Here is an 11,277-nt window from a genome sequence, read left to right as displayed (position 1 = left end):
TTTTCTACGGAAGGAGCAAAATTCTCGGTGATGTTGGAAGGTTTGAAGTTTGCAAAGACCCCGTCTTTGGACTATTTTTTATCATGGAGTGTGATGCCTTGATAGTCTTCCAGCTTTTTTTTCTTTTAAGAAAATAAAAATTCATTATTCCCTGGAGCAAGGCTTTATATACAAACAAAACAAAGGTGTCGTTTGACAAGTCTTTTTAGGTAGATTTTCTAACAGCCCAGATGACCTAAAGATATAATAAACTTTTGAGTTTTATTTTTAAAGTTTTAGACTGTTTGTAAGTATCCTACTCTACCATGGTCTATCAATTTGTTAAATGAAAGATTTTAGGCACAGGAAGACGGGAAACTCTGTTTGAAGCTTCCAGATTTTTGGCCATTTTAGACTTTTATGAACTTTTTAGGGCATAGATATTTCCAATTTTCTATCTTTTATTGCCAAACGATGAAAGAACAAACTTTAATTTTCCAAACTTTGAAAAGTATGAATGACCACACTAAAAGACTTGCAAAATACCCCCATAGTTTGGGTAAAAAAAAAAAAAGAAAATATCGTTGGCATGTCTTCTTGACTTTTATGGATAACAAATAACTTATGTCAGAATTCTTATCCTATACCATCTTCCATTTTAGTTGATCATGTAATAGTTTAATCCACGGGGTAGCTCAATTGGCTCTATGACAAATTCATTTTGTGACTTGGTATAATCGGGGAGGGTTTTGTAAATTTTAGACTCTATCTGATTCTTTAAATTTTTCAACCTGTAGAGGTGTAAAACGAGCTGTGCTGTATTGGCATGGTAGGGCTCGTGCAAAGTGCGGGCTGTCCTAGGCCGTGCCTCCCTCCCTTAAGATATTTTGGGGGGTCGGCCCGGTACAGTCCATCGCTCGAGCCCATGTGGGCCTATGTCAGGCTGGGCCATAGATCAGACCAAAGTTATTTATTTAAAATTTTGAAAAAAAATTAAAATTTTAATTTTATATGAATTTTGATGCATATAATTGTTTATATGTACAATAATTAAATAAAATTATATAATAAAATTGAAAAAAAATATTTTGTTAATATATTTATGTTATTATATAATTATAATTATATAATATATTATATATTATATATAAATATATATATATATAATATGGGCTGTGTCGGGCCGGGCTGGGTCGTGCCAGCCCACGGGCCATGGGCGGCCAACACAACAGTGCGGGTCGTGTCAGCCTGGCCTGCTGACCTGAAACCCCAAGCTCGCCATGGCCCATTGGCTCATACAATCGTGTCAGGCCACAGCACAACCCATGGACCATTGGGTCAGGCGGGCTCAAAATCGTGCTAGGTCTTGGATGGTATTGCTCAATTTACACGTCTACCAACCTGTACCCATCCCAAGACCCGTAGCAGGTTGGATTTTGAGAATTCAAACCCTCCCTACACATGAAAATGCAAAACCTGCCCCACATTCAAGAGTAAGAGTGGATTGGGTTTATAACCCACATCTTGTTTCCTATTATTTATTGTTATATATAAGCAATAAATAAGTAAAATAACACAAGCAAGTAAAAAAATTCCCAATTATTTGAATAAGTCACAAAAACACAGACTATCAATTATCATTAGCATAAAATTTATAATATTATTAAATTCAACACTTTATACATAAAATTTATATGCTTTCCAACAATATGTAGGTCAAGGAGGGTCGGGTTTAGCCTAATACCCTACCCTACCCATACCCATATGAGTTATAGAATCCCAAAGCCCATCCTTCAAGAAAAACAAACACCCCATTAGAAGGTGGGTACCCACCAGGTAGGGTAGAAATTGCCATCCCTATGTACCCTCCTAAATCAGGTTTTTATTCCTATATGAGTTGAATTGTTAAATTGATTTCGCCTCGGGCTTAAAAAATGTCCAATCTCATTTCTTATTTCTCATTTACCATTTCCAATGTTCAAATTATCGATACACCTTATTGTTTTGGTACTAAAAACAGTGCATTTTTATATTTTTTTAGTTTTTTTCAAAAACCGGTTTTAGATAGTTTTTTATTTTTTATTTTTAAACAGAAGATCCCCCAAAACACCTGTGTTCATGATCCAAAAGATACGACACGATAAACTATACGTGGTGTATCATATTGAAATTTTGATCATTGCCCATTTCTCATACATGTGGTTATTTATTTTTTATTAAATGATTAAACTATAAAAAATCACAATAAAGATCCTCTTAGGTTTTAATTTCTTTAGAAAATAACATTTTCCTTCATTAAATCCCTTATTTCCTCTTAAATCACTCTTAACCCCTTTTATTCTAATAAAATACCGATAGAAATTAGATAGTTGAGTTGAGTGAAGGGCCACAACCCAAAACATACCCTAAATATGGATAGGGGTGTCAATAAAAAACTGAACCAAACCGAGAAAACCAAACTGCAAAATGTGGTTAATCAAACCAGTCGGTTTGGTTTTGGTTCAGGATTTTTGAAAAATCAAAGGACCAGTTCAGTTTTCGGTTAATCTACAAAAAAACCGACGATTAACCGAACCGACCAGTATATATATTTTTATATATATTTTTAATATATGTCACATATTTTCTATGTATTATATATAAATATATACTAATATTATATTTATAATGATGTATATATAAATATATTATATATTTTCAAATATTTATAATATATTATATATTATTTATTATTTATTATATATATAATATATATTATAAATATAAAAAACTGAAGAACCGAATTGATATTATTAACTTATTATTTATTATATATTTTTATAATATATATTATAAATATAAAAAACTGGTGGTACCGATTCGGTTTCAGTTTGAAGAATTGAAAAAACCGATACCATCAATTCAATTTACAAAAAAGTGCAACGGTTCGGTTAACCGAACCGTCAAAACCCCTAAAACCTAACCAGATTTCCATTCAATCACAAATAAACACCAAATAAAAGGCTGTGAATTAATATCTATCTGGGGTAAATCACAAGTGAAGGTGGACAGTTTTGGACATTCAGCAAAACCAAAACTGTCTAAAGAATGAGATGCGATTGTTTTAATTACACGCTTTGAAAAGTTTGATTGTAGACGTATGCCAAAGCTCCCAAGCAGGTCGCATCTAAGAATTAGAATTCGATGATAACTCTCTCTTTTTACGTCTCGGACTCATTGACAAAGAAACCTTTAACGCGTCTACTTGTCTCGTTCACTCTTCTTCAAAAGATTCCGATAGGATTTTTCCTTGTCTCCAAGCTCACGGTGCTATTCTTATTTTCTTGGTGCCTTTCTATTTCTCACATCGACTGTGCTATTAGTCAAATCCTTTGGAAAAAGATATAGAAGATCTGAGAATATCTGTACATATGAGACCACTCCCCGTTCATGATTTATGCTCAGGGAATTCTAATGTATTCACTTAGCACATATTCTTTTGATCATAAATATTAGCAAGGTAATTAAACAATTGAATATATCATTTTTACCCATAAATTTTATTATTGAAAGTGACAATTTTGTCTAATAATAATGCTTTAGTAATTTTGTCCTCTAAGTGAAAAAGTTATTTATCTATTTGGGAGATAATTATTATTTACTCAAATAAAGAACATCTTTGAAAAAATAAATTTACCATAAGACCCACAGTAAGGCGTAGATGAAGATCAAATAATTGGAGAAAGAATGAAATTCAATCTCAAAAATATGGGTGTATTAGCTTAGTTTGAATAGAGAGGAATAATGCAAAGAATATGATTGCTTTAACAACCAGTCAGAATATAGCGCGAGAAAGCTAAACTGTTTGGTCAACTTAATCATCAAAAAGAACAGGGACCTTACAGAGAAACATGCCTATTAAAAAAGAAAAAATAGGACTCTGGATCTCCTGCCCACAAGAACTCTGCCCATGTCTATCCACAACACCCTACCCCCGTGTATTGGGAATATCTCCCCATGCATAACATTATGTAGGAGGATGAGATGTTCTCCATGTGTGGCTGTGATGTTATGTGGGTAGACGTGTGCCTTTAAGGCAAAAATTAGTGCAATAGGAAGGTTAGAAAGATGACCCACCTGTTTCTGACTCCCGGTCTCCTTCCCACAAAAACTCTGCCCACGTCTACCCACAACACACTACCTCCATGCATTGGGAACATCTTCCTGTGCATAATATTATGTAGAAGGATGAGATATTCCCCATGTGTGGCCGCAATATTATATCTAGAGTCCCTATTTCTGCTATGTATAACATCTGGTCGCTGTTCCCAACCATCCACTTCCAGTTGATCACTCCGCCATTTATTCATTCTTGGTCCATCTGAACCCGAGAAAAGCTTTATCAAATAAGAAGAATTAATGGCACCAACTGAAGGTGGTTCAGTTGATAAGTTCTCTAGATTGTTGTTGTCGAGACTTGGGATGAAGTCCTGCTGCCACTAGGATTGGGGGGAATGGGTACAGGGAACTCGTTCACATCTGCACCCTGAAAAGGTTTGCCCCACAACGACCCACAGCATATTCCAACCATGTATTGGGAACATTTTCCGATGATAAGTATAGAAGTTGATGAGACATCATTGGGAGATATTCCCAATGCACGGTTGGGATGTGCTGTGGGGCATTGTACAGTGCCCCCTTGTGGGGTGCTGATGTGGTTCTACCCCCGTTATGTAGCCCGATGAAGCAAAAGATGAATAAATAAATAATAAGAATCAATGGCCAGTGGTAAATACAACCACTTAACCATGGAATCACTTTAAATTTTAACATTCTTTCAAATGAGGGCAAAGTGGCTTTGTTTTGTTTTGGGTTTTTATTTCAACAGGAAAGTCAATAGTAGGGTAGAGCAAGGTAGGGATGCAATCAAACCAAGCTCTAATCGAATATTTTGGGCTCAAGTTCAGTTTTAATTGAGTTTAAATCTTGAGGTAAGCTTGGTTAGTTATTCAAATTCCAACTTGACCAATAAAAAGTTTGGCTAAAAGATCGGAAGTCTGGTTCAATTAACATAAAATTATATTTCCTATATCTATATCTATAATATAATATAAGAATATACTTTATATTTTTAAAAATTTATATTCAGGGGCGGAGCTATGTATTTTGGTGGGGGTCCTTGGCCCTCCAAACTTTTTGTTAGATCAATATTTATATATAGTTACTAAGTAGAGAAAACTCCTGGCTCCACCACTGAATATATCATATATAATTAGAAATATATCCATTTCCAAGCTCTCAAGCCAAATTGGAGGTCATCGAATATTTAATCAAACCAAAAAAGAGTTTGGAATGAACTCAAACTCAAGCATAATAGTTAGTCGAACCTAGCCAAGACATGCAGAAGTTCAACTCAACTCGACTCGATTGTACCCCTAGAGCAAGATGCTCATAAGGCCAATTGGCCATGTACGGAGAAGGGTGAGTGTATGGTTTCACAGGTTTGACTCCACACCTTAAATTTTTAGAGGGATGTCAAGTGACCATCTCAACTACTGGATCATGTGCAACAAAGATGGCTTTGTTGGTTTGCTATGTGGGCCATATGGGTACGAGAGGTAAATCAATATTTATTTAATACACGGAAGGACCTAGGGCTGTAATCGGATCAGACTCGGTCTGCATTCGATCCGAAATCCGATCAGATTTAAAGACTCGATCTGGTTCAAATTCGAATCCTAATGGGCTCGGATTGCATTCGGATTTAATCCAATTTCACTACAAATTCTCTAAAATATCAGAAATATTGAAGTTTTTATTTATTTTTTAACCTTTGTATATAATAAATTAATATAAATATAACACACTAAATTTATTATATATATAAATTCACATATAATATAATGTGTAGAATATATTTTTATAATTTTAAATATAATTATATGAAACTTATATATTAAAATTAACAAATGTTATATTATAATTAAATTCAGATTTTAATCAAATTAGTAAATCAAATCCAATTATTAATCAAAATATAAATTGTAACATCCGAATCCGATTCAATTAGATATATACATTATCCAAATCAGATATAATAAGATCGGATGTCAGATCGAATCTCAAATTTTCGGGTACCATTGACAGTCCTAGAAGGACCCATGAGAGAGGAATATGTGGTGGTTCCCTACTAACTTGTACCATATGAAAAGTGATTATGCACCCACATGAAAAGTTTAGAGTCAAATTTAACCATGTTCGTGCTCTGCGTGGGATCATCAAATTGGTCCTCTGGAAAACATCGGTACACCGTACACATGTGCAAGTCAGAGTGAACTGACTCGATCAGTTTGGTTCACAATCGAATCAGAATTGAAATTTATAGGAATCGGAATTGGAATAGTTTAATTCCATAATTTATTTGATTCAGATAGAAATTAGAATGGGAATTGAAATCAGCTGAAATAGGATTTCAATCCCAAGTAGAATTATAAATCGGGCCATGCCGGACCCAAACCTTCATTTGTGCCGTATCATAGCATGGCCTGGGGGTATGGGCCATGCCGGGCTTGGGTTTTCAGGCCTGCAGACTGGCATATGGCACAAACCAACATATATATTATTATACTATTAATTATTTCATTCATATAATTTATTTTATTTTATTTTATTATTGCATATATAAGACAAGTATATACATCAAAATTCATATAAAATACAATTTTAAGATTTTTTTCAAATTGTTATCTATTTTGTTAATTATTTTAAATTCTTTATTTTTTAAAAAATGTCTCTCATGGTCTAGCTCGACTCAGCCTGGCCCGGGCCTGCATGGGCTTGTGCCATGAGCCATGTCGGGCCAGACCTATGAAGTATCTCAAAGAAGACAAGCATGGCCCAGCACAACCTGCCAAAGCACGAAGAATTCACAAAGTCGTGTCATATTGTCCCGACGGTTAGAAAGGGTCATTCCTTCAAATTTGGGAATTGCATTCCATCTAAAATGAGAATAAAATTTCAATTCCACCCAATCAAACAGTTAGAATTGGAGCTAAATGCTAACTCAGTGTGTTTTTAATAAGCGCAACCAAATTGTAACAGAAATTGTTTTTAATCTTTTTCCAATAAGCTAGGGGTAAAGGGATAGGTGTTAAATGCTTACTCGGTGTGTTCACCGTGTGTACTACCTGATCGGACTGTCCTCTGAGTTCTCTCACGGCAAGCTAGACTGACTGGGCCAGATTGCTTTTGGGGTCATTTTGTTTCTTTTCTGCTTTTATTCTGGTGGATACGGATACTGGATTCTCGAACTTTAAGGGTATATATTGGAAGGATCATTAGTGGTAGTGGTTTGAATATTTTGAGAGGTGAAGCAATACAAGATAAAAAGAAATTCTGGATGGTCACAAGATAAACAAGAAATTCTTGATTGACATCCGTGATCCTGTTATCTGTTCATGTTATATGTGGTCGAAAGAGAGACATAACAAATAGGACAATCCCTTTTGACGTCCAATCCTTTGTCTCATATCCCTTGTCATATTTGTTTGGAAGATTTTGTGTGCTCAAGTTCAAGTTCAACTTCACTGCAATTAAATTTTGTCCTTCTTTATGCACCTTTCATCTTCTTCCGTGCATGTAGAATGCTTGGTGCCAGTTTGGAAGAATCCTTTCATGCTGTTGCTTCTAGTGTTACATGAGCTGAAAAACTGACAAAACACTTTAAGTCATGTTTGGTAAAAATTTGAAAAGCTGAAAATAAGTTTATATGAGCAAAAAATAATAATTTTTTGGTAAAGTTACTTTACATAGCTTCTCAAAGGTGGCTAAGCGTCTGTTTGGCATCATTGCCGTTGCTCCAAAAAACGGCATCACATCAGTGCCACGTCGGAAAAAATGGTTCTCTAGAAAACAAGTGTTTGTTTGGAAATCGGGAAGGCATGGCTTGGAGCAATGCCAAATTTGGCATTTCCTAGAACTGCAGCTCGTTGCTTCCAACATGGACGTGAGGTGGCAGTGACGTGGCACTGGATAATGGGTACCAGTGCTGAAAATGTTTCCTGGAGCATTGGTACCAAACAAAAAACATTACTGTTGCTCCAGGAAACGTCATACCTGGCAGCAATGTTTCCAAACAAGAAAAAATGCACTGTTTTCTCAGAAAACGGTGCTTCCAACCCACACATCAGCAGCACCATTTTCTTATATGCAGCATCGATGCCGAACATTTACTAAAAGTAAACCAATTCAACCAATGCAAAGCCCTCCCAAATGGGACCTTGCTGATAGAAATGTAACCAAGTCTGACCTCCTATCCTAAAAAGAAGTGTGTTTGGGTCATAATTGGGTGGTATGATTTTGATGATTGAGTGGCCTGTTCTACCTGAGTTCCGATTATGGTTTTTGAACCACCGCTGATCCAGAGGGTTGGATTATTCAGCCAGGGAACCATTCAAGCAATCAGTTCTGTTTTACTCCAAATCTGATCCCTGGCCAAAAACCGTTAATCGGTCAACGATTTGTTGATCCAAGCAGTTGAACCGTCAATTCATTCGACAGTTTTTTACCATTTTTATTTATTTTAATTTTTTTTTATTTTTAAATTCTTTTTTGTCAAAACGAGCCACCCATTCAAATCAGATGATCAAACCATCAACCCAAAAAACGGTGGCCAGAACAGTTCTAATTCCGAGTCATTTTTTAAAACATTGGTTTCGATTTTCACTTCACAAAATCCTCCTTATATTCACATCATAGCATGTTGCAGCTGTACATCAGGCTTAGTTTGGAAAGATAATAAATACAAATATATAGTATAAAACCTAATATTTTGCATTATCTTGTATGCAAGTTGTACTCTTTCTAAACTGTTTTCATTTATTAGAGGATGCACGGCTGCAAGTGATATGAGGTGGGTGTGCAGAGGATTCTGTGAAGAGAAAATCCAGTTTTGTTTAACCCCGCAGACTATGGTCTCATGTATTCTGCCAAAAAATGAAAAAAAAAAAAAAAAAACTACTGTAGTCTCATGTATGTAATTGAATGATTTCTATACCACTTGCTGAGGGTTGGGTTCAGGGTCCTTGAATATTTTGTTTTTTTTTTTCCTCTCACTATGTAGTAATAGAGATCAGCCGGGATTAAACAACATGGAGCAAGGTTTAAAAAACCAATCCGGAAACGAAATCATTGTGGCCACTGGTTTCTGAGTCAGTAATTCAACCATCCGGTTGAACAATTCAGACAGGTTGATTATTAAGGCAAATATTATTACCTATTCTTAGATTTTTAGTCTTGTATGAGAAAAGAGAAGCTGGTTATCGGCTGAGCAAAAAGATTAAAAAAAAAAAAAGAAAGGAAGAAATGAGAAGAAGAGAAAGGGAAAAAATGGAAAGGGGAGAAATGAAAGAAAATAAGGAGGATTTGATGTTCACCGGTGACGGTGATGGCGAGGTGGTGGGAACAGAAACACAGATCAGATCTCAAATCTGAGATCTGAGATCTAAGATCTAATTTCTCTCTCTGTCATATCTGGGATCTAGCAATCTCAGATTTGATATCGTTCTTGTCTCAGCTTCTCCTTTCTCTGGTCTCCTTGCAACTTTATTAAACCGCGAACCACTGTCCGAGACAATGGTTCGACCGCCTAAGTCAGCGGTTCTCCAACCAAGTCAATGGTTTTTTGTCCAAAAATGGGTTAAGGGTAAAACATAACCAATTACTTGGACAATTTCTAGGCCAAACCGTCTGACCATTCGGGTCAACGACGGTTCAAAAACACTAATATGGAGAAGGATGTAGTTAATATAAATTGTTAAAAAATGATGTGTTTGACCACTTTGTTCTTCCTCTCTTTTTGCTTCATCTTTTTGATCATCATCTAGAAGTCATTACTTGATTTAATGATAAAATCTTGAGCTGACAAATGTGATAATTAACATGGGTTTGAGTGGGAGGAAGCTACTTTAGGCCAAAAATTAGGGCTAGTCTACCTTCACAAGAACCAGGATATATGGGGCCAAAATTGGGTAATGGCATTTATATTGTTGATCATCTAGAAGTCATTACTTGGTATAATGGTAAAATCTCGAGCTGACAATGTGATAACATGGGTTTGAGTGGGAGGATGCTACTTTTTGCCAAAAATTAGGACCATGCCTAGCCTACCTTCACAAGACCCAGGAAATATGGGACCAGCATTGGGTACTGACCTTTTTATCTTGTTGATTATCTCCCTCGCTATTAGTACAATATATCTTGTAGATGAGACTTGGGATTAAATCAAAACAGAATATGTAGGGGTATTCAATTTCGGTTATCAAATGGAAAAACAAACCAAATAAGCTAATTCGGTTTAGTTACTTTAGTTTCGGTTTGGTTTGATTTGAGAAAAAATTAATATACTTATAAAATATATATAAATATTAGTACATTTTAACAATAAAAATAAAAATAAATATAACAAACATTTATATTTTAATTAACCCCATTAAGCAATTTAAAACTTAATTGAACCAATTTAAATTTTATTCAGTTTAATTCTCAAGTTTAATTCATAAAAATGATCCAACCAAAATATTTGATTAGGTTCTACTTATAAATCAACTGAATGAACACCCCTAATTAAAACCAATATTTGGTAATAATGTTATCCATTAATACTAATTGAATCACATCGAACAGGCAACAACCCCCCCCTCCCTATCAGAGATGACGATTTTTTAGCAATTTGTGATGTTGATGTGTCACCTCACTCACTTCTTGCCGTGGTATACAACTAACCACACAAATTCTCATGTTCTACCAAAAAATAATTGTTTATGAATTAAAATAAAATGACTTGAGGGTGTTTCCATTAATTTTATATGGGCAATGGTCAATGCTGTTTTTCTGATCCCCATTTATTAAAAATACGCCCATACATTGATAATGCATAGATGTATAGACTTTTATACAAAAGAAATTATTAAAAATACGATTGAGTTATTCTTATTAGAGAAAATATTATGTGAAGTATTAAAATATCAATATAATATTGTATCTTATCGAAAGTTTGATGGATACATCAATATAGAATTATTTTAAAACTTATAAAACATTTATACGTCTATCTTAAGGAATTCGGATTAGCTAAATGCTTTAGCTGTTTAGCGAGCTATGAACCAAGGATAAGATTTTATGTCAGTATTAAATTCATGAGCCCCACTGTAAAAGATGCGGTTAATGGATCAAGTTTGGGTTGGAATCAATCTAAATTAAAACAAATTTAAATAAATTGGGCGGTCCAAGCGTTAAATTTGACTGATCCAAAATATTCAT

Source organism: Nelumbo lutea, chromosome 3 (assembly GCF_056320005.1).
Source record: "Nelumbo lutea isolate HS-2025 chromosome 3, American lotus-T2T, whole genome shotgun sequence".
NCBI classification, from domain to species: domain Eukaryota; kingdom Viridiplantae; phylum Streptophyta; class Magnoliopsida; order Proteales; family Nelumbonaceae; genus Nelumbo; species Nelumbo lutea.
The sequence above is the reverse complement of the archived record's forward strand: the minus strand, read 5'-3'. Positions refer to the sequence as shown.